Genomic DNA, 23,845 nt, shown 5'->3' with positions numbered 1-23,845 from the left:
TTTCTCTGTTCTTGCCTCCTCTTTTTTATAAAATTTCAGTCACTACCAAAACAGTGAATGGCACACCACACCAATCCACTTGAGACTTGACATGGCTATTCCTACAACTCATAGCTAGTTTTGCAATAGAAGAGTATGTAGGCCAGTCTTTATAATTTCATTAAAAAATCACCACAGACTCTACATTTGAATACTCTCTGATGTGCAGTATCATTGATACTGTTGGTTGGCCATTTTTCTTTTAAAGCATAAACCTGAAAGGAATCTAACCAACAAACAACCTGCATTTTCTTAAACTTGAACCTATGCTCTCTACGCAACACTAACAATATGCATGGTCATTATTACTTACAACATAAATATTAAACATTTACTATCAAGTTGGCATTTATGTTTTTTTCTTTAATTTGTATCTGAGCATCCACGTTTTACAACAGGCCCCACTACACATCATCCACAACAATATTTGACTGGTCCACGTGGTACAATATCATCTACAACATTAAAATCACCATGAACCAATCTATGGTTCATTAAGAAAGCTATCGTTAAGCAAGCCAAGCAATTTCAGACAAACAACTTGAAGGGGTCCTTTTACCAAGTGGAGCTAGAAAGCAGCCAACGCTGTAATTAGTCCGTGGGCTGGCCGCACACTCTGCTCACTTTCTAGCGTGATGGAAAAATGCTGGAATTGTTATTTGTGTCAGTAAAGTCTGTGCACTAATTTCACAATTGGCACGGTCATTCCCACTTGAGCCATTATCACCAACTATTTAGTTGGTGGTATGGGGTCACAGGCTAATTATCTAATATAATAATTTGTACCGTCAATGTTCCATGGCTGGCTGAGTTCGTAACTTCCTGACGTCAACAAGCCTCCAGCGTTCCATTCCCTCTCACTGTCCCACTCTCATGTAAAAATGAAATTACATCAGAGGGCAGAACAGTGAGAGGGAAGGGAACACTGGAGGCGAGCTGACATCAGGATGTTACAAACGCAAGCAAGACAAGTGAAGGCAACGGAACGCTGGACATGGAGGGGAGGACAGAATTGAGGGACATCGAGGGGAGGAGGAGGGCAGGGCAGAGGAGAATCGACATGGATGGGAGGAGAGGAGAGAATCGCGGGTCATGGATGGGAGGGCAGGGCAGAAGAGAATCGATGGACGTGGAGGGGATGGGAGGCAAGGGGAGAATTGCGGGACACGGAAGGGAGGGCATGGCAGAGAAGAATCGATGGACATGGAGGGGAGGCAAGGGCAGAGGATAATCACTGGACATGGAGAGGAGACCAGGGCAGAGGAGAATCGATGGACATGGATGGGAGGAGAGGAGAGAATCGTGGGGCACGGATGGGAGGGCAGGGCAGAAGAGAATCAATGGACATGGAGGGAAGGCCAGAATCGCGGGACATGAAGGGGAGGGCAGGGCAGAGGAGAATCGCTGGACATGGAGGGGATGCCAGAATCATGGGACACCAAGGGGAGGGCAGTGCAGAGGAGAATCGCTGGACATGGAGGGGAGACCAGAATCGCGAGACACGGAGGAGATGGCAGGGCACAGGAGAATCGCTGCACATGGAGGGGAGGACAGAATCGCAGGATACGGATGGGATGGGAGGGGAGGGAAGAATTGCTGGACATGGAGGGGAGGGCAGGGAAGAAAGGAGAAATCGCTTTGACGACTGCCTTAAAAACATAATCACCATTAGCCTTGCTAGCGCCCGTTTCATTTTTTTTGAGAAACAGGCCTTTTTTTTTACTAATATATATATACACACACAGAACCACATACATAGACATATATATATATATACATATATATATATATATATACACACACACACACAAAACCACATACATAGACATATATATATATATATATATACTAGTAAAAAAGGCCCGTTTCTGAGAAATGAAACGGGCGCTAGCAAGGTTTTCCTTGGAGTCTGTATGTTTGATGAGAGAGTGTGTGTGAGATTGACTGTGTGAGAGAGGGGGAATGTGCGAGAGTGTGTGTGTGTGTGACAGAGAGAGTGTGACTGGGTGCGAGTGTGTCTGTGACAGTGATAGTGTATGTATGAGAATCAGTGTGTGCCAGGGGCCCATCACTCCTCCCTCCCAGTTCCAGGGTCTCCCTCCCCCCTCCCTGTGCACCCCAGCTGACCTTGTTAATCACCCAGGGCAAGACTGTGGGAGGAGTTTATTGCTTTACTCCAGCTGACCTGGTTAATCACCCAGGGCAACCACTCCAAGTGCCTGAGAAAACAACTGTGGCAGGAGTTAATTGCTTTACTTGCAACTCTTTTCCTTTGTGTACTTGCTAAACCGGATATCTATGCCACCTCAAGTTTCCGGCTGGAGGCTTCAATTAGAACGTTGGAGGTGCCTTTTATATATAGATATATAGATATAGATATATATATATATATATACAGTGGTGGAAATAAGTATTTGATCCCTTGCTGATTTTGTAAGTTTGCCCACTGACAAAGACATGAGCAGCCCATAATTGAAGGGTAGGTTATTGGTAACAGTGAGAGATAGCACATCACAAATTAAATCCGGAAAATCACATTGTGGAAAGTATATGAATTTATTTGCATTCTGCAGAGGGAAATAAGTATTTAATCCCTCTGGCAAACAAGACCTAATACTTGGTGGCAAAACCCTTGTTGGCAAGCACAGCGGTCAGACGTCTTCTGTAGTTGATGATGAGGTTTGCACACATGTCAGGAGGAATTTTGGTCCACTCCTCTTTGCAGATCATCTCTAAATCATTAAGAGTTCTGGGCTGTCGCTTGGCAACTCGCAGCTTCAGCTCCCTCCATAAGTTTTCAATGGGATTAAGGTCTGGTGACTGGCTAGGCCACTCCATGACCCTAATGTGCTTCTTCCTGAGCCACTCCTTTGTTGCCTTGGCTGTATGTTTTGGGTCATTGTCGTGCTGGAAGACCCAGCCACGACCCATTTTTAAGGCCCTGGCGGAGGGAAGGAGGTTGTCACTCAGAATTGTACGGTACATGGCCCCATCCATTCTCCCATTGATGCGGTGAAGTAGTCCTGTGCCCTTAGCAGAGAAACACCCCCAAAACATAACATTTCCACCTCCATGCTTGACAGTGGGGACGGTGTTCTTTGGGTCATAGGCAGCATTTCTCTTCCTCCAAACACGGCGAGTTGAGTTCATGCCAAAGAGCTCAATTTTTGTCTCATCTGACCACAGCACCTTCTCCCAATCACTCTCGGCATCATCCAGGTGTTCACTGGCAAACTTCAGACGGGCCGTCACATGTGCCTTCCGGAGCAGGGGGACCTTGCGGGCACTGCAGGATTGCAATCCGTTATGTCGTAATGTGTTACCAATGGTTTTCGTGGTGACAGTGGTCCCAGCTGCCTTGAGATCATTGACAAGTTCCCCCCTTGTAGTTGTAGGCTGATTTCTAACCTTCCTCATGATCAAGGATACCCCACGAGGTGAGATTTTGCGTGGAGCCCCAGATCTTTGTCGATTGACAGTCATTTTGTACTTCTTCCATTTTCTTACTATGGCACCAACAGTTGTCTCCTTCTCGCCCAGCGTCTTACTGATGGTTTTGTAGCCCATTCCAGCCTTGTGCAGGTGTATGATCTTGTCCCTGACATCCTTAGACAGCTCCTTGCTCTTGGCCATTTTGTAGAGGTTAGAGTCTGACTGATTCACTGAGTCTGTGGACAGGTGTCTTTCATACAGGTGACCATTGCCGACAGCTGTCTGTCATGCAGGTAACGAGTTGATTTGGAGCATCTACCTGGTCTGTAGGGGCCAGATCTCTTACTGGTTGGTGGGGGATCAAATACTTATTTCCCTCTGCAGAATGCAAATAAATTCATATACTTTCCACAATGTGATTTTCCGGATTTAATTTGTGATGTGCTATCTCTCACTGTTACCAATAACCTACCCTTCAATTATGGGCTGCTCATGTCTTTGTCAGTGGGCAAACTTACAAAATCAGCAAGGGATCAAATACTTATTTCCACCACTGTATACACACACACACAGAACCACATACATAGACTATATATATATATATATATACAGTGGGGGAAATAAGTATTTGATCCCTTGCTGATTTTGTAAGTTTGCCCACTGACAAAGACATGAGCAGCCCATAATTGAAGGGTAGGTTATTGGTAACAGTGAGAGATAGCACATCACAAATTAAATCAGGAAAATCACATTGTGGAAAGTATATGAATTTATTTGCATTCTGCAGAGGGAAATAAGTATTTGATCCCCCACCAACCAGTAAGAGATCTGGCCCCTACAGACCAGGTAGATGCTCCAAATCAACTCGTTACCTGCATGACAGACAGCTGTCGGCAATGGTCACCTGTATGAAAGACACCTGTCCACAGACTCAGTGAATCAGTCAGACTCTAACCTCTACAAAATGGCCAAGAGCAAGGAGCTGTCTAAGGATGTCAGGGACAAGATCATACACCTGCACAAGGCTGGAATGGGCTACAAAACCATCAGTAAGACGCTGGGCGAGAAGGAGACAACTGTTGGTGCCATAGTAAGAAAATGGAAGAAGTACAAAATGACTGTCAATCGACAAAGATCTGGGGCTCCACGCAAAATCTCACCTCGTGGGGTATCCTTGATCATGAGGAAGGTTAGAAATCAGCCTACAACTACAAGGGGGGAACTTGTCAATGATCTCAAGGCAGCTGGGACCACTGTCACCACGAAAACCATTGGTAACACATTACGACATAACGGATTGCAATCCTGCAGTGCCCGTAAGGTCCCCCTGCTCCGGAAGGCACATGTGACGGCCCGTCTGAAGTTTGCCAGTGAACACCTGGATGATGCCGAGAGTGATTGGGAGAAGGTGCTGTGGTCAGATGAGACAAAAATTGAGCTCTTTGGCATGAACTCAACTCGCCGTGTTTGGAGGAAGAGAAATGCTGCCTATGACCCAAAGAACACCGTCCCCACTGTCAAGCATGGAGGTGGAAATGTTATGTTTTGGGGGTGTTTCTCTGCTAAGGGCACAGGACTACTTCACCGCATCAATGGGAGAATGGATGGGGCCATGTACCGTACAATTCTGAGTGACAACCTCCTTCCCTCCGCCAGGGCCTTAAAAATGGGTTGTGGCTGGGTCTTCCAGCACGACAATGACCCAAAACATACAGCCAAGGCAACAAAGGAGTGGCTCAGGAAGAAGCACATTAGGGTCATGGAGTGGCCTAGCCAGTCACCAGACCTTAATCCCATTGAAAACTTATGGAGGGAGCTGAAGCTGCGAGTTGCCAAGCGACAGCCCAGAACTCTTAATGATTTAGAGATGATCTGCAAAGAGGAGTGGACCAAAATTCCTCCTGACATGTGTGCAAACCTCATCATCAACTACAGAAGACGTCTGACCGCTGTGCTTGCCAACAAGGGTTTTGCCACCAAGTATTAGGTCTTGTTTGCCAGAGGGATTAAATACTTATTTCCCTCTGCAGAATGCAAATAAATTCATATACTTTCCACAATGTGATTTTCCGGATTTAATTTGTGATGTGCTATCTCTCACTGTTACCAATAACCTACCCTTCAATTATGGGCTGCTCATGTCTTTGTCAGTGGGCAAACTTACAAAATCAGCAAGGGATCAAATACTTATTTCCCCCACTGTATATATACATATATATAGTGTACGTTGGATAAGATCATGCTCTGCTTAACCGCATGCCGTACTTCGGTCCCGTTTTTGGCGCCATCAATTTCTATAGGGACAAACTTCGCTTATATGCATGGTTTAAGACCGCTTCTCTGCAGGAAAGACTCCGCATAAGCGCACGCATGGGAATATGGAAGCCGATTGGCACGTGACAAATGGGCGGCAAATTTGAAATCTCGTCGTTTAACTGCTACAGGCAGAATAAGCAAAAGAATGTTGTTAGAGTGTACATTGGAGGAGTCGTCGCACAACTGTAAGACTAACACTGGCTGAACAAATAGAAGTTCTTAAAAAATTAGAAAACAAACAAAGTCAAGCATCTATTGCTAAAGAATATGGTGTCAATCCCAGTCAAATTTCATTTCTCTTGAAGCAGAAAGACCAGCTTCTGGAAGACTGGCAAAACAATACAAGTCCACACCAGAAAGGAAATGGGCGGGAAAAGCTGAGGAGGTAGAAGATGCTCTTTTTCTGTGGTTTTCTCAACTCAGGAGCAGACAGTTTTATGGAGAAAGCTAATCAGCTAGCTGAAAGTCTTGGATTAACTGAATTCAAAGCCACTGCTGGATGGCTGGAAAGATGGAAGGAGAGGAACAACATAAAATTCAAGAAACAGCATGGTGCTGAAAATTGGGTTGTTTCAGTTCTTCTTACCATCTTGAACGAGTGTGCACCTCGTGACATTTTCAATGCTGACGAAAACGGTCTCTACTGGTGAGCGATTCCTGATGGAACACTTGCATTCAAACAAGCCGAAACTACAGGAACTAAAACAACCGACTGACGATCCTCCTTTGTTGCCATATGGATGAGAGTCAGAAGTTGTCCCCTATCCTCTCCTCCCATACATGTCCAGTGACTCACCCCAGTCCCCACCTGCCTGCCACCTTCTCCCCCAATATCCCCCTTTTCATTCCTGCCGCCCAGTATGGTTTAAATCTTTTATTTTACCTCAGCTGCGTCAGTGAAAGCACTGCTCGTCTGCAGCCTTCCCTTCGTTCCTGCTCAGTATCCCACCCTCGTGGAAAGAGGAAATCACGTCAGAAGAAGGTGGGCATTGAGAGGGAATGAAGGGAAGGCTAGAGACGAGAAGGCTTTCACTGACGCAGCCGCTGCGACTGATGTAAAATAAAAGATTTAAACCCCCCAGAGCAGAGCAGGAACGAAACAAGGGCTGTCGGGGAGCTGAGGTAAGTGGCAGTAAGCATGGCCTGTGGCACCCCCCTGCCATGCTTACCTCGCTTATCAGGTTCCACCGGCCCTGAAACAATGTCCAGGTTTGTTGTTTAACCAGTGCGACAAATCCTCTAACTGCCCTTAGAGGGAGCACCGTCTGTGCAGATGCCGATGCATGATTTCCATGACAAATTGTGAGAACTAAAATAGATGTTGACAACATGAAAAATGTCTTGGCTGCTTCTTGTTTCTGGAAGTGATTTGCAAATTGTTCAAATATGTCTCCCTTACAAACAAACCTAATGAATGCTAGGAGTTGAGCTTGTCCAGTGATGTCAGATGGCTTGTCCTGGATGGCATAGAAATTGGCTTCCTTAATATTAGCTATCACTTGTGACTAAAATGTCTTCAGACATGTCATATATACACCGTCTACTAGTGTTATCTGACACAGGGGTTCTCAAGACCTATTATTCGAATGTTTTGCCAAACATTATATTTACAATTTTACAGCATGCTGGTAAAATTATCAACTCTGCAATTGTATGTGATTTCACCTTTTTTGCCATGATTTCAGCAATGGCATAGCTTGTTTTTTTAGCTTTGTCAGAAATAGTTGTCATTTTGGTAAACTGTTTAGCCTTATGTGTTTAATCAGCTATAACCCTTTTAAAATTATCAACTGGTTTCTCACATAAAATGTGAATGCTTTGTGTGAAGGTGTCTTCAGTTTACTTGGAACCATAGTTTGGGTTGCCAGTTTTTCATCGCAAACACACTCAGGGCGTGACACTTCTCCAGATGAAATGAATCCAAAGGACAAATAGTATTCATTGTACTGGTGCAAGACAGTTTTAGAACTAACACAGATGACACTATGTGCGTTACTACCTGAACTAGTGCCAGCCACAGCAAATTCATTGTCATCATCTTCCTTACGTTTTTTTAAAATTACAAATCGTTCCATTTCTAAGTAGCTCTGAAAAAAAAAAAAGCCAACAAATTAGGAACTAAATTCAGACACTCATCAAATACAGGTTTCAAATCAAAAATAGAACTCATAAGAGTAGCCATACTAGGTTAGACCAATGGTCCATCTAGCACAGTATCCTGTTTTCCAAACAGTGCCAAGCCAAGTCACAAGTACCTGGCAGAAACCCAAATCATGACAATACTCCATACTACAAATCCCAGAGCAAAAAGTTGTTTCCAATGTCTGTCTCAATAGCAGACTATGGACTTTTCCTCCAGGAACTTGTCCAAACCTTTTTTTAAACCCAGATAACATTAACTGCTGTTACCACATCATCCGGCAAAGAGTTCCAGAGATTAACTATTCATTGAGTGAAAAAATATTTCCTCCTATGTGTTTTAAAAGTATTTCCATATAACTTCCTCGAGTGTCCCCTAGTCCTTGTACTTTTGGAATGAGTAAAATATCTATTTCCTTCTACTCATTCTACATCACTCAGGATTTTGTAGACCTCAATCATATCTTCCCTCATCCATCTCTTTTCCAAGCTGAAGATCCCTAACCTCTTTAGCCTTTCCTCATACGAGAGGAGTTCCACCCCTTTCTAATTCCACTATATCTTTTCTTGAGATACAGCGACCAGAAATGAACGCAATGCTCAAGGTGCGATACAAAGGCATTATAGTATTTTCGGTCTTATTCACCATCCATTTCTTAATAACTTCCAGCATCCTGTTTGCTTTTTTTGGCCACCACCGCACAATGAGCAGAAGATTTCAGCATATTATCTACACCACCACCTAGATCTTTTGAGTGCTGACCTTCAAGGTGGACCCTAGCATCAAAATTTCATCTGCCATTTGGATGCCCAGTCTGCCAATTTCCTAAGGTATTCCTGCAATATTTCACAGTCCGCACATGTTTTAACAACCTTGAGTAGTTTTGAGTCATCTGCAAATTTAATCACCTCACTTGTTGTTCCGATTTCCATATACTACTACTACTACTATTAAACATTTCTATAGCGCTACATATCATTTATAAATATGTTAAATAACACCAGTCCCAGTACAGATCCCTGTGGCACTCCACTGTTCATACTTCTTCATTAAGAGAAATGACCATTTAAACCTACCCTCTGTTTTCTGTCCAATAACCAATTCCTAATCCACACCATAACCTTACCTCTTATCCCATGACTCTTTAATTTTCTCAGGAGTCTCTCATGAGAAACTTTACCAAAAGCTTTCTGAAAATCTAGATACACTACATCAACTGGCTCACCTTTATCCAAATGTTTATTCATGCCTTCAAAGAAATGAAGCAAATTGGTAAGGCAAGACTTCCCGTAGCTGAATCCATGCTTACTCTGTCCCATTAAACCATGTTTGTCCATGTGTTCTGTAATTTTATTCTTTATAATAGTTTCTACTATTGTGCCTGGCACCAACGTTTACCAGTTTATAATTTACAAGTTTACCAGTCTATAATTTCTCAGATCACCCCTAGAACACTTTTTAAATATCAGCGTCACATTGGCTGACCACCCTCCAATCTTCAGGTACTACACGACAATTTTAACGACAGGTTATATATTATTAACAGCAGATCAGTAATTTCATGCTCAAGTTATTTGAGTACCCTTGGATGTATGCCATCCGGTCCAGGTGATTTACTAATCTTTAATTTGTCAATTTGGCTTAGTACATCTTCCAGGTTCACTGAGATTTCTTTCAGTTCCTCCGCATCTTCACCCTTGAAAATCATTTCCGGTACAGGCAGATCTCTTACATCTTCTTCCATAAAGACAGAAGCAAAGAATTCATTGAGTTTCTCCATTATGGCCTTGTCTTCCCCGAGCACCTCTTTTGCTCCTTCGTGATTTAACGGTCCCACGGATTCTCTAGTACCTGAAAGTTGTTATTGTGAGTTTTAGCTTTTGCAGGAAGTTTCTCTTCATATTCTCTTTTAGCCTTCTTTATTAACGCTTTGCATCTGACTTGCCAGTACTTACATTGCTTATTTTTTTTTGCATTTGGGTCCTTTCTCCTTTCTTTGAAGGGCAATCTCTTGACTAAAATGGCCTCTTTTAAGCCACCTTTTTTTAATCATGCTGGCTGACGTTTTTTCTTTTTTCCACCTTTGCAAATACGTGGAATGCATTTTGTCTGGGCTCCCAAGATGGTATTTTTGAATAATGTCCACACCTGATAGAGGGCAAGATGCACTAAACTTTAACGACACTTTAACGAAGAAATTTTGAACCGTAGCATGCATTAAAGGCCTTTTTCCGACGAAGCTAGCAGCTAACAAAAACGGAATACAAACGAGTAACTACCATTGTAATGTGGACGATTCGAGATGCACTAACCATACCGAGGATTACACCAAATCATTTACCGCAAAATATTTAACGTGAGGTCAGAGCTGTCGTTAAGGCCTGAGCTGTCACTCCCCGCTTCCCCCTGCAGCATAAAAATCCAAGCTGGCATGTTTAAGTGAGATTAAATAAAAACGCTACCAATAAAGAACGACAAGGTGGATGCAGTACTTCATAGGCTTCCCCCCTGCGTTAATATAAAAGCAAAACAAAAATCGAAAAAGGATCGGGAGGGGGCAAAGGTGCTCGTCAGAAGCGTCCTGTATGGACGGCCTTGCCCCCCCCCCCCCCGCCCGAGGTCCCCGCTGCTCCCCGCTTCCCCTGCACAAAACTTTTAGCAGCCCCGGCCCCCCTCCCTTCCTTTCTCTCTACTCTCCCACAGCTCCGCCTCCCGCCATCCTCCGCCCCATGCCCCACACCCCACACCCGCCGCCCCCCCTCCACCGGGCCCCCCCCCGCATTACCGGGCCCATGCAGCGCCTCTCACCTCTGTGTGAAGGCGCTGCCACGAGCAAGAAGAACATCTGATCGGCGCCGAGTCTTCAGGACGTCTCTCTCCTTTCCTGACCTGGGCCCGCCCCCGGCAATATTTTGTTGAGAGAAACAAAATTTGGCCATCTTGTACAACTTTTTGCGCTCTATTAAAAAAAAACCTTCATGAGCGATTTCCATGAAGAAAACGGAGCAAACCTGGTCCGAAAAATTTGCGGTACGAAAAAATTGTAAAGTTTGGCTTTTTATATCTCTGGAATTAAAGATGTGATAAACGTGAAACTTTGCACACAACAACTTATCAACACAAGGTTTCCAAATATAAAATTTCATTCTCCTAATATTTTCCATTAGTTCACAACTTGAGTGTAAAGTTGATGATTTTTGCATAAACGCCAAAAATAGGGTATTTTTAGCCCACTTTTACAAAAAAAGACCTTCTGGAAACTCTTTTTAATCATTTTCATTAGAAAGATCATGTTTCAAACCCCTTAAAAAAGTCGTGTTGGTTTTTCATCGCTGGCATATAAGGCCCTAGAAATAGGGGCAAAGTTGAGGACGTAGCTGTCACACGCTATCGCAACATCACATGCATTCTATTATTTTTTGTTTTATACAGACATTATTAGTACCTAAATTGCATTGGTCCATGGTGACACTGTCACTACCAGTTCAGGAACTTGAACCAGTAACCCCATCGCTATAGGGGTCACGCATTCGAGTGTGGAGAAGGGGACAGAGAGATGGCTGGAGAGGGAAAGTAATTCAGTGGGCACCAGATAAAACACAGAACAGGAGAGCAGAGGTACTATTAATGGTGGGCCGGGGAGGGCGCAGAAGAGGACAGACTTGAGACAAAGGCATTCCAATGTGTGGAGAAGGAGAGAGAGATATGGCTGCAGAGGGAAGGCTGAAAGTCATTGTTGGGGGTAGGGCCGGGGGGGGGGGGGGGGGGGGGGTTCTTACTGTAGTCTCCAAAGTTGGCTCTTTGAATCCTCCTGCTCTGCTGCCAACTGCTTTGCTCCATTCGCTTTGAGTTCTTGCTCTGAGCCCTTTGCTCCTTGCTTCCTAATAGTCTCAACACTCACTCCTCCCTACTCCTAACCTCACTAATACTTGCTCACCCAATACTAATAGCCGCTACACTCTCACCATGCCACTCTCAAACCTACAAAATGGTATGCCCTGGGGGCATGCTATTTAACTGTGTGGTTGCAGTGGCAGGCAGTGTAGCAGCAGAAGAGGCCAATCATAGTCCTCCTTATACGATATCATGCATGGGGACGGAGAGCAGTAAGACTGTTTGGCTATGCTGTAGAGTGGAATCAGTGGGAAGCAGTGCATCAGGGAGGGAGGGAGGGGATGACACATACAACAGAACGAGAGGAGGGCAGCTGGAACCCAGCGATAAATCTGCATTAAAGCAGTAGTCTAACGTAGGTTACCGCACAGCTCCCCATTCCCTTTGGAACCCTGCCAGAAACTACTTATATGTTGCAGCGAGGCACACTTGTCAGATGTTCATTGCAGCACACCAGTTGAAAAACACTGTTAGAGTCTTGGCATTGTTTATCCAATATCACTGCTTTCAATAGTGATACCCATCAGAATGACTCACTACCCTGCTCAACTGTAAAGACTGAAAGACTCCCGATGCAAGCAATGTCGCTGAAGCACAGCTGTGTCGAGTACTCAAACCCAGTAGAACCGGAACTTTACAATTAATATGTGACAGATTTAAAACTGGATTCTCTTTTCTTGTGCCTCACTACTTGCTTTCTTGCTGCTGCACACCCGTGAGACTTGCACCTCCTCTTTTCGTCTAAATGTATCTATCATGCATTCTGTGACATTTTCCAGTGATCAAACTAAGCAATTCGGAAACAAGGCCTTACTAAACAAAGCACTGCCAGTGTTGTCCCCAGGACCATTTGAATGGGTGAGTACTCCCCCACCCTCACCTGGCTACTCCTTCAAGCCGACTAGCTGGCAAAAATCTCTGGTGAGAACACTGCATTGCTTTAGCAAAGTGGATCCAACTAAAAAAAAACCCAAAAAAAAAAAAAACCTATAGTCTAGGAACTCGAAGTAGGAAAGAATTTAAACATTTTTTCCCATATTAGAAGACTCATGGCAATCATTTTGAAAGAATTAATCTAGAAACTCCATATCAGCATCCATCACTCAAGACACTACATTTTTTGCAACACTGTTCTCTTTGGGCTCCCAGCAAGTCAAAGAATACTATATCAACTTCTTTGAATCTTTGCTGGTCTTGACAAAGAAGCTGGAATTCTGGTTCAGAACATATTTGAATGCAAAAATCTTCAAAATTTCTAGTCAAAAGTTTGGGATAAAAGTCTCATTATTATTTCTTTAAAACATGTAATTTAGAAATCCACTGTCCTCACCTATCCTCTTTCAGATGAAAAGCACTTACTGTACAGTCTCAATTTATTCATTTGGCTTTATTTACCGCCTTTTTGAAAGAATTCACTCAAGGTGGTGTACAGTTAGAATAGCTCAAACATAAGCAATAGGCAATTACAGCAGTAAAAATATTCAAACAAGACAAAGTATGGCATAGTATACTACTTACAATGTCAACACAACACGTAATAGAACATTTTATTTGACAGTGAAGGGTATAAGCAAAGATGGAACATATAGATAGGTAAGAGTAAGGAGACTAATTTAAAGAAAGTTGCACATGAAGTCAGAGAGATGGTTAAATATCTCAGCTAGAGTAGGAGCGGATAAACATGTCCTGCTGCAGTTTGTGCTGCCCGTGTCACTCCTTGGGTGTGTGAGTGAGACTAACAAATTAGTTACTTCTTCCATTAAAGGCCTGGTTGAAAAGCCAAGCTTTCACTTTATTTCTGAAGTAGAGACAGTCTTGTGTTAAGCAGAGCCTTTCAGGCAGTGCATTCCAGAGTGTGGGGGCTACTCCGAAGAAGGCTCGCTTACGGGTATCACATCGTGTAATATCTTTTGGAGAGAGTGTGGTTAGTGATGGTTCTTGAGAGGACCTTAGTGTCTTGGCGGTGTGTGGAGGATCATCCTATTTTTCAGGTACTCAGGGCCATTTCCTTTAAGGGCCTTGAAGATCAGAGTTTTAAACTTAGTCCTGTATTGTACTGGTAGCCAGTGAAGTTTTTGCAAAAATGGTGTGATTTGGTCACGTCGCTTACAACCTTCTATGAGTCTTACTGCAGCATTCTGAATCAATTGAAGCTGGTGCAGGCCCTTTGTATAATGCATTGCAGTAATCCAGTCTTGATGTTATCAATACATGCACAAATGGGATAAGATTTACCTTCTCAATGTAAGGAGAAAGGCAGCATAGTTGTCACAAATAGTAGAAGCCTCTCTTAAAGGTTGGTTAAATTTGGGGAATCAGAGTAAGTGTTGAATCTAACTGTATTCCAAGGTTCCTGACCTGTGATTTGATGGGGAGTTCATACTTCCCAAAACAGATTTTGATGTCAAGTATGTATCCACTTGTGTTAGGGACCCAAAGAAGAACGTTTTTACTTGGGTTCAGGCAAAGTTTGCTGTGTTTAGCCCATTCCTGAATTGATGTTAAACAGGTAATCAGTTTATCCGATGTAAACAGGACCGACACGGTATCAGGTAAGTGAAAAGTCAGGTAATGTAGAAAACAGTGGTAATCCCTCAAACAATGCATGGAAAGTGAAGATACTTACCTGTAGCAGGTATTCTCCGAGGACAGCAGGCTTATTATTCTCACAAGTGGGTTGAAGATTTGCGTTGGCCTGGGAACCGGCATGATATATAGCAAAAAAGTTGCCAGAGCCTTCTGCCACACGTGCCGCGCCCACTGCACATGTGCTGAGTGCCTTTCCGCCCGTCAACAGCATAAGAAAAGAGAAGAAACAAATTCAAGGGGAGGTGGGATTGTGAGAATAATATGTCAGCTGTCCTCGGAGAATACCTGCTACAGGTATCTTTGCTTTCTCCGAAAAAAAGCAGGCTTAATTATACTCAAAAAAGTGGGGAATCCCTAGCATCCAGGCTCACCCAAAACAATAAACAGTGGTCAATTGGGCCTCGAAATGGCGAGGACATAACACAGATTAACCTGAAACTATATACAAACTAGCTTGGAGTGGAGCCTGGAACAGAACAAAACTGGCCTAGGAGGGTGGAGTTGGATTCTAAACCCCAAACAGATTATACAACACTGACTGCCCAAACTGACTGTCGTGTTGGGTATCCTGCTCAAGGCAGTAGTGAGATGTGTGGACTGAAGACCATGTCACAGCCTTGCAAATCTCTTCAATGGAGGCAGACTTTAAATGGGCCAGCAACGCACCCATTGCTCTAACATTGTGAGCCAAGACATGACCCACTAAGAACAGCCCAGCCTGGGCATAAGTGAACGAAATGCAATCTGCTAGCCAACTGGAAATGGGGTGTTTACCGATGGCGATGCCCCTCCTGTTGAGATCAAAAGAAACAAGCAACTGGGCGGACTTGTCTGAAAGGCTTCGTCTGCTCCATACAAAATGGAAAATGCACTCTTGCAGTCCAAGGTGTGCAAGCTGCTCTCGCCAGGGTGGGCATGAGGACGGAGAAAAAATGTTGGCAAGACAATCGACTGATTCAGATGGAACTCGGACACCACTTTAGGAACTTAGGGTGCATGTGGAGGACTACTCTATTGTGATGAAACTTAGTGTAGGTAAATCCACTACTAAGGCCTGAAGCTCACTGACTGTACGAGCCGAAGTAACAGCCACCAAGAAAATGACCTTCCAGGTCAAGTACTTCAGATGGCAGGAATTCAGTGGCTCAAAAGGAGCTTTCATCAGCTGGGTGAGAACGACGTTGAGATCCCATGACACTGGTGGAGATTTGACAGGGGGCTTTGACAAAAGCAAACCTCTCATGAAGAGAACAAATAAAGGCTACCAAGAGATAGGCTTACCTTCTACACGCTGGTGATACACTCTAATAGCACTAAGGTGAACCCTTACAGAGTTGGTCTTGAGACCAGACTCTGATAAGTGTAGAATGTATTCAAGCAAGGTAGTAGTAGTCTGTGTAGGACAAGAAAGGCAATCTATGGCCTTGCTGTCACACCAGACAGCAAACCTCCTCCATTTAAAAGAATAGCACATCTTAGTGGAATATTTCCTGGAAGCCAGCAAGACTCGGGAGATACCCTCTGAAAAACCCAAGGAAGCAAATTCTAGGCTCTCAACACCAGGCTGTGACAGCCAGAGACTGGAGGTTGGGATGTAGAAGTGACCCCTCATTCTGAGTGATGAGGGTCAGGAAACACTACTACTATTACTACTACTATTTAGCATTTCTATAGCGCTACAAGGCGTACGCAGCGCTGCACAAACATAGAAGAAAGACAGTCCTTGCTCAAAGAGCTTACAATCTAATCTCCACAGTTCTTTGAAGGACAATTCCAGAAGAAGAGGGAACCTAATCTGATGCAGCCAGTAGGACACAATCAGAATCATGGTTCCGCGATCTTGCTCGAGTTTCAACAAAGTTTTCCCCACTAGAGGAATGGGAGGATAGGCATACAGAAGGTCTGTCCCCCAATGGAGAAGGAAGGCATCTGACGCTAGTCTGTCGTGGGCCTGAAGCCTGGAACAGAACTGAGGGACCTTGTGATTGAGTTGAGTGGCGAAAAGATCCACCGAGGGAGTGCCCCATGCTCAGAAGATCTTGCAGGCTACGCCCATATTCAGAAACCACTCGTGAGGTTGCATTATCCTGCTCAGCCTGTCGGCCAGGCCGTTGTTTACGCCTGCCAGGTAAGTAGCCTGAAGAAACATGTCGTAACATCAAGCCCAGAGCCACATCTGGATGGCTTCCTGACACGAGAGTGAGATACGGTGCCCTCCCCTGCTTGTTAGCATAATACATCGCAACCTGATTGTCTGTTTGAACTAAGATAATTTGGTTGGACAGCCGATCCCTGAAAGCCTTTAGAGTGTTCCAGATCGCTCGGAGCTCCAGGAGGTTGACTTGAAGGCCCGTTTCCTGGAGGGACCAGGCTCTTTGAGTGTGAAGCCCATCTAAATGAGCCCCCCACCCAAAGAGTGATGGATCCATCATCAGCACTTTTTGTGAATGAGGAATTTGAAATGGAAGTCCCAAGGTCAGTTTGGACCGAATTGTTTTTTTTTTTTTTTTTGTTACATTTGTACCCCGCGCTTTTCCCACTCATGGCAGGCTCAATGCGGCTTACATGGGGCAATGGAGGGTTAAGTGACTTGCCCAGAGTCACAAGGAGCTGCCTGTGCCTGAAGTGGGAATTGAACTCAGTTCCTCAGTTCCCCAGGACCAAAGTCCACCACCCTAACCACTAGGCCACTCCTCCACTCTACTCACTACTGAAGAGAGTGTACAAGCTCGGACGACACTTGAATGACATCTTCCATACTCCCAGTGGCTTGATACCACTGAAAAGCCAGGGTCCATTGAGCAGATCTCATGTGAAGACGTGCCATGGGTGTAACATACACTGTGGAAGTCATGTGGCCCAACAACCTCAACATCTGCTGAGCTGTGACCTGCTGCGATGTCCGAACCTTGGACGTGAGGGACAGAAGGTTGTCCGCATGCGTCTCCGGAAGTTAGGCTCAAACAGTCTGTGCGTCCAGAAGGCTCCTATGAATTCCAATTGTTGGACAGGATGGAGATAGGATTTGGGGTAGTTTATTACGAACCCTAGCAGCTTGAGCACCTGAACAGTCTTCTGCACGGACTCCCGAGCACCCTCCTCCGAGGTGCTTTTTTTTTTTTTTTTGTCTATTAGAATGTAAGCTCTTTGAGCAGGGACTGTCTTTCTTCTATGTTTGTGCAGCGCTGCGTACGCCTTGCAGCGCTATAGATATGCTAAATAGTAGTAGTAGTGCTCTTTACCAGTCAATCATCGAGATAAGGAAACACATGCACTCCCAGTCTGCGTAGCGATGCTGTAACTACCACTAGACATTTGGTAAATACCCTGTGATCTGATGTGAGGCCAAAAGGCTGAAAGTATCGTGATGTGTGTATATGCATCCTTCAAGTCCAGGGAGCACAGGCAATCATTTTGCTGAATCATGGGGAAAAGGGTGCCCAGGAAAACCATCTTGAACTTCTCTCGGACTAGGAATTTATTCAGGGCCCTTAGGTCTAGGATGGGACGCATCACCCCTGTCTATATCTGCACAAGTAAGTACCTGGAATAGAATCCCTGCCCTTCTTGTCTTGGTGGAACGGGTTCGATCAGATGGGCCTTTAGAAGGTCGTTCCTCTGCAAGTACCTGCTTGTGCTGAGAGCTGAATGAATGAGCACTCGGTGGGCAATTTGGAGGTTTGGATACCAAATTGAGGGTGTATCCTAACCAGACTATTTGAAAAACCCACGGGTAGGAGGTTATGAGAGGCCACCTTTGGTGAAAAAATTTTTAACCTCCCCCCAACCAGTAAGTCATCCGGCACGGGCACTTTTATGGAGGCTATGCTCTGCTGGAGCCAGTCAAAAGCCCGTCCCTTGCTTTTGCTGGGGAGCAGCAGGGGCCTTAGGTGCACGCTGTTGACGAGAACGACCGAAGTACTCCGGGACCCACCAAAATACCTCCTCGATGAGGAGGTGGTCGCAGAAGGCGCCCTGGCAGGAGAGAGAAGACATAGCATTGGTATGCTTCTTGATCTGGTCAACCAGTTCCTCAACCTTCTCTCTGAAAAGGTTAACCCCCCCCCCCCCCCCTCCGCATGGGGCATCCGCCATTCTCTGCTGGACCGAATGGTCCAGGTCAGAGACACCCAACTATGAGTCTGCGCATCGCTATACCCTGGGCAGAGATTCTGGATGCTACGTAAAAAGTGTTGTAAGTGCCCCTGGCCAAGAACTTGCGACATGCCACTGTTTGACCAGCTGGTGAAAAGGCTCGGCGTGCTCCAGAGGGAGTGCCTCGACAAAGTCAGACAGCTGCCTCATAGAGTTCTGCAAGTAGACACTTGTGAAGAGCTGGTATGATTGAATACGGACGATGAGCATCGCAGCCTGATACACTTTCCTCCCAAAAGATTCTAAGGTCCCAGCTTCTCTGCCTGAGGGAGCCGAAGCAGAGTCCCTAGTATTCTTGGCTCCCTTGAGAATGGCATCCACTACCATGGAGTTGTGGGTTAACTGAGACCTTGTCAACTCAGGTTCCCTGTGGATCCAATACTGGGTGTCAGTTTCCTTGGGGACCACTGGGACAGACAGAGAGTACGCCAAGTTCTGTACGAGGACTGCCTTGAGTATCTCGTGCAGAGGAGTAGTCACTGCATCCTTATCTGGAGAGGTGTAGTCCAGGAACATCTTAGCCCTGGGCTCATTCTCCACTTCTATGGGGAATGGTATGGCCTCAGCCATTTCCCGAACAAAACAGGTGAATGAAAGGCTCTCAGGAGGGGATAGCCTCCTCTCAGGTGGAGGGGAAGGTTCCCAGGGGGGCCTGCACAGCTGGAGACCTCGAGACAGTTTGAAATGTCTATATGCAAATGCCAGAAGCCTAAAAACTAAGATAGGAGAGTTACAATATATTGCACTAAATGAAAAATTAGATAGGAATCTCTGAGAGCTTGTGGAAGGAGGCTAACCAATGGGACACTGTCATACTGGGGTACAAATTATATCGTAGTGATAGGATGTATCGAATTGGTGGAGAGGTAGCTCTGTATGTTAAGGAAGGCCTTGAATCAAATACATTGAAAATTCTACAGGAAACAAAACACATCTTGGAATTTCTGTGGAATGAAATTCCATGTGTAAAGAGAAAAAGGATAGTGATAAGAGTGTACTACCTTCCACCTGGCCAGGATGGACAGATGTAGAAATGTTATCGGAAATTAGGGAGGCTAACAAACTGGGCAACACGCTAATCATGGGTGATTTCAATTACCCCGATATTGACTGGGAAAATGTAACATCGGGGCGTGCTAGGGAGGTAAACTTCCTTGATGAAATCAAGGATTGCTTTATGGAGCAGCTGGTACAGGAGCTGACGAGAGAAGGAAAAATTCTAGACCTAGTGGATCGCATGATCTGGTGTGGAAGGTGCTGGGGCCGTTTGGTAACAGTGATTATAATATGATCAGATTTGATATTAGCTTTGGAGTAAAAATACACAGGATATCCAATATGTTAGCGTTTAACTTTCAAAAAGGAGACTATGATAAAATGAGAACGGTGAAAAAAAACAAAATAAACAAAAAAACTTAGAAGTGGCTGCGAGAGTCATTTACATCAGCCGTGGATGCTGTTCAAAAATACCATCCTGGAAGCCTAGGCCAAATATATTCCGTGTATTAAAAAAGGAGGGAGGAAGATCAAACGACAGCCAACATGGTTAGAAAGTGAGGTGACGGAAGCTATTAGAGCTAAAAGAAAATCCTTCAGAAAATGGAAGAAGGAACAGACTGAAAATAATAAGAAACAGCATAAGGAATGGCAAGTCAAGTGCAAAGCGCTGATAAGGAAGGCAAAGAGGGACTTTGAAAAAAAAGATTGCGTTGGAGGCAAACACACATACTAAGAATTTTTTTAGGTATATTAAAAGCAAGAAGCCGACACAAGAATTGGTTTGACCGCTAGATGACCGAGGGGTAAAAGAGGCAATCAGGGAAGACAAAGCTGTAGCGGAGAGATTAAATGAATTCTTCGCTTCGGTCTTCACCTAGGAACATTTGAGAGCGATACCGGTGTCATAAATGGTATTCGAAGCTGACGAGTCGGAGAAACTGAATGAAATCTCTATAAACCTAAAGGATGTAATGGGGCAATTTGACAAACTGAAGAGTAGCAAATCTCCTGGACCGAATGGTATTCATCCCAGAGTACTGATAGAATTGAAAAATGAACTGGCGGAACTATTGTTAGTAATATGTAAATTATCTTTAAAATCGAGCTTGGTACTGGAAGGCTGGAGGGTAGCCCAAGTAACACCGATATTTTAAAAAGGTTCCAGAGGGGATCCGGGAAATTATAGACCAGCGAACCTGACGTCGGTGCCAGGCAAAATGGTAGAGACTATAGGAAACTGTGGGAAAAACGTGGGGTATAAATTTACAATAAAGAAAGAACAAAATTACAGAGCATATTCAAAAGCATGGATTAAAGCCAGCATGGATTTAGTGAAGGGAAATCTTGCCTCACCAATCTAATACATTTCATTCAAGTGGTGAACAAACATGTGGATAAAGGTGAGCCGGTTGATATTGTGAATCTGGATTTTCAAAAGGTGTTTGACAAAGTATCTCATTAAAGACTTCAGAGGAAACTGGAGAGTCTTGGGATAGGAGGTAGTGTCCTATTGTGGATTAAAAACTGGTTAAAGGATAGAAAACAGAAAGTAGGGTTAAATGGTCAGTATTCTCAATGGAGAACCGTAGATAATGGGGTTCCTTAGGGGTCTGTGCTGGGACCACTGCCTTTCAACATATTTACATTTATGCCTTTGTATCGGTCCATGGTGCGACTGCACCTCGAATATTGTGTTCAATTCTGGTCACTGCATCTCAAAAAAAAAAAAAAAAAAAAAAAAAGATATAGTGGAATTAGAAAAGGTACAGAGGAGGACAACAAAAATGATAAAGGGGATGGGATGACTTCCCTGTGAGGAAACGCTGAAGGATCTAGGGCTCTTCAGCTTGGAGAAGAGACAGCTGAGAGGAGATATGATAGAGGTCTATAAAATAATGAGTTTAGTGGAACGGGTAGACGTGAATCATTTGTTTACTCTTTACAAAAATACAAGGACTAGGGGGCATGAGATGAAGCTAAAAAGTAGTAAATTTAATACAAATTGGAGAAAAAAATTTTCACTCAGCATGTAATTAAACTCTGGAATTTGTTGCTAGAGAATGAGGTAAAGGCGGTTAGCTTAGTGGGGTTTAAAAAGGGTCTGGACAGCTTTCTAAAGGAAAAGTCCATAGACCATTATTAAATCGACTTGGGAACATCCACTGCTTATTTCTGGGATAAGCATCATAAAACGTACTGAGCTTTACTGGGATCTTCCCAAGTATTTGTGACCTGGATTGGCCACTTTTGGAAACAGGATGCTGGGCTTGATGGACCTTTGGTCTGTCCCAGTGTGGCAATACTAATGCACTTGACAGTTTCACTACTGGGCCAGCTTTGCTCACACAGATGCCAGTGACTAACATGTTATGCCATGCTGTGGCGTTTACTACAGTGGTGGAAATAAGTATTTGATCCCTTGCTGATTTTGTAAGTTTGCCCACTGACAAAGACATGAGCAGCCCATAATTGAAGGGTAGGTTATTGGTAACAGTGAGAGATAGCACATCACAAATTAAATCCGGAAAATCACATTGTGGAAAGTATATGAATTTATTTGCATTCTGCAGAGGGAAATAAGTATTTGATCCCCCACCAACCAGTAAGAGATCTGGCCCCTACAGACCAGGTAGATGCTCCAAATCAACTCGTTACCTGCATGACAGACAGCTGTCGGCAATGGTCACCTGTATGAAAGACACCTGTCCACAGACTCAGTGAATCAGTCAGACTCTAACCTCTACAAAATGGCCAAGAGCAAGGAGCTGTCTAAGGATGTCAGGGACAAGATCATACACCTGCACAAGGCTGGAATGGGCTACAAAACCATCAGTAAGACGCTGGGCGAGAAGGAGACAACTGTTGGTGCCATAGTAAGAAAATGGAAGAAGTACAAAATGACTGTCAATCGACAAAGATCTGGGGCTCCACGCAAAATCTCACCTCGTGGGGTATCCTTGATCATGAGGAAGGTTAGAAATCAGCCTACAACTACAAGGGGGGAACTTGTCAATGATCTCAAGGCAGCTGGGACCACTGTCACCACGAAAACCATTGGTAACACATTACGACATAACGGATTGCAATCCTGCAGTGCCCGCAAGGTCCCCCTGCTCCGGAAGGCACATGTGACGGCCCGTCTGAAGTTTGCCAGTGAACACCTGGATGATGCCGAGAGTGATTGGGAGAAGGTGCTGTGGTCAGATGAGACAAAAATTGAGCTCTTTGGCATGAACTCAACTCGCCGTGTTTGGAGGAAGAGAAATGCTGCCTATGACCCAAAGAACACCGTCCCCACTGTCAAGCATGGAGGTGGAAATGTTATGTTTTGGGGGTGTTTCTCTGCTAAGGGCACAGGACTACTTCACCGCATCAATGGGAGAATGGATGGGGCCATGTACCATACAATTCTGAGTGACAACCTCCTTCCCTCCGCCAGGGCCTTAAAAATGGGTCGTGGCTGGGTCTTCCAGCACGACAATGACCCAAAACATACAGCCAAGGCAACAAAGGAGTGGCTCAGGAAGAAGCACATTAGGGTCATGGAGTGGCCTAGCCAGTCACCAGACCTTAATCCCATTGAAAACTTATGGAGGGAGCTGAAGCTGCGAGTTGCCAAGCGACAGCCCAGAACTCTTAATGATTTAGAGATGATCTGCAAAGAGGAGTGGACCAAAATTCCTCCTGACATGTGTGCAAACCTCATCATCAACTACAGAAGACGTCTGACCGCTGTGCTTGCCAACAAGGGTTTTGCCACCAAGTATTAGGTCTTGTTTGCCAGAGGAATTAAATACTTATTTCCCTCTGCAGAATGCAAATAAATTCATATACTTTCCACAATGTGATTTTCCGGATTTAATTTGTGATGTGCTATCTCTCACTGTTACCAATAACCTACCCTTCAATTATGGGCTGCTCATGTCTTTGTCAGTGGGCACACTTACAAAATCAGCAAGGGATCAAATACTTATTTCCACCACTGTATCTGAATCCGTGTGCCTTCAGCAACGGCTGACCCAGGAGCCTGCTGAAAGATAATCTGTCTTGGAACCCAGGAGGGGAAAAAGATCAACTGCCCTAAGTGGAACTGCCAGACCGTAATCTGCAGGCTTGCCACAATAAGGTGGCGATAGTGATATTTTTATTATCCCATAGTTCAAAGACGTCAGACAGGTAATTATCAGGTTGATGTGTGAACCAGCTCCAATTCGTGCGAAGTTATCTTAGAATCAAACAAAAGTGAACCTATCTGGCACAGAAACTAGCCCAAAATCCAGG

General features: G+C 44.5%; 1 protein-coding gene across 2 annotated transcripts in view; it reads right to left on the bottom strand.

Moving 5' to 3' along the window:
- Positions 1 to 23,845, bottom strand: part of SPAST (spastin) — a 240,905-nt gene that overhangs the window by 193,907 nt on the left and 23,153 nt on the right. The gene's annotated exons all lie outside the window — the stretch shown is intronic.

Source organism: Microcaecilia unicolor, chromosome 3, assembly GCF_901765095.1.
Source record: "Microcaecilia unicolor chromosome 3, aMicUni1.1, whole genome shotgun sequence".
NCBI classification, from domain to species: domain Eukaryota; kingdom Metazoa; phylum Chordata; class Amphibia; order Gymnophiona; family Siphonopidae; genus Microcaecilia; species Microcaecilia unicolor.
This window is presented reverse-complemented; position numbering and strand designations above follow the sequence as displayed.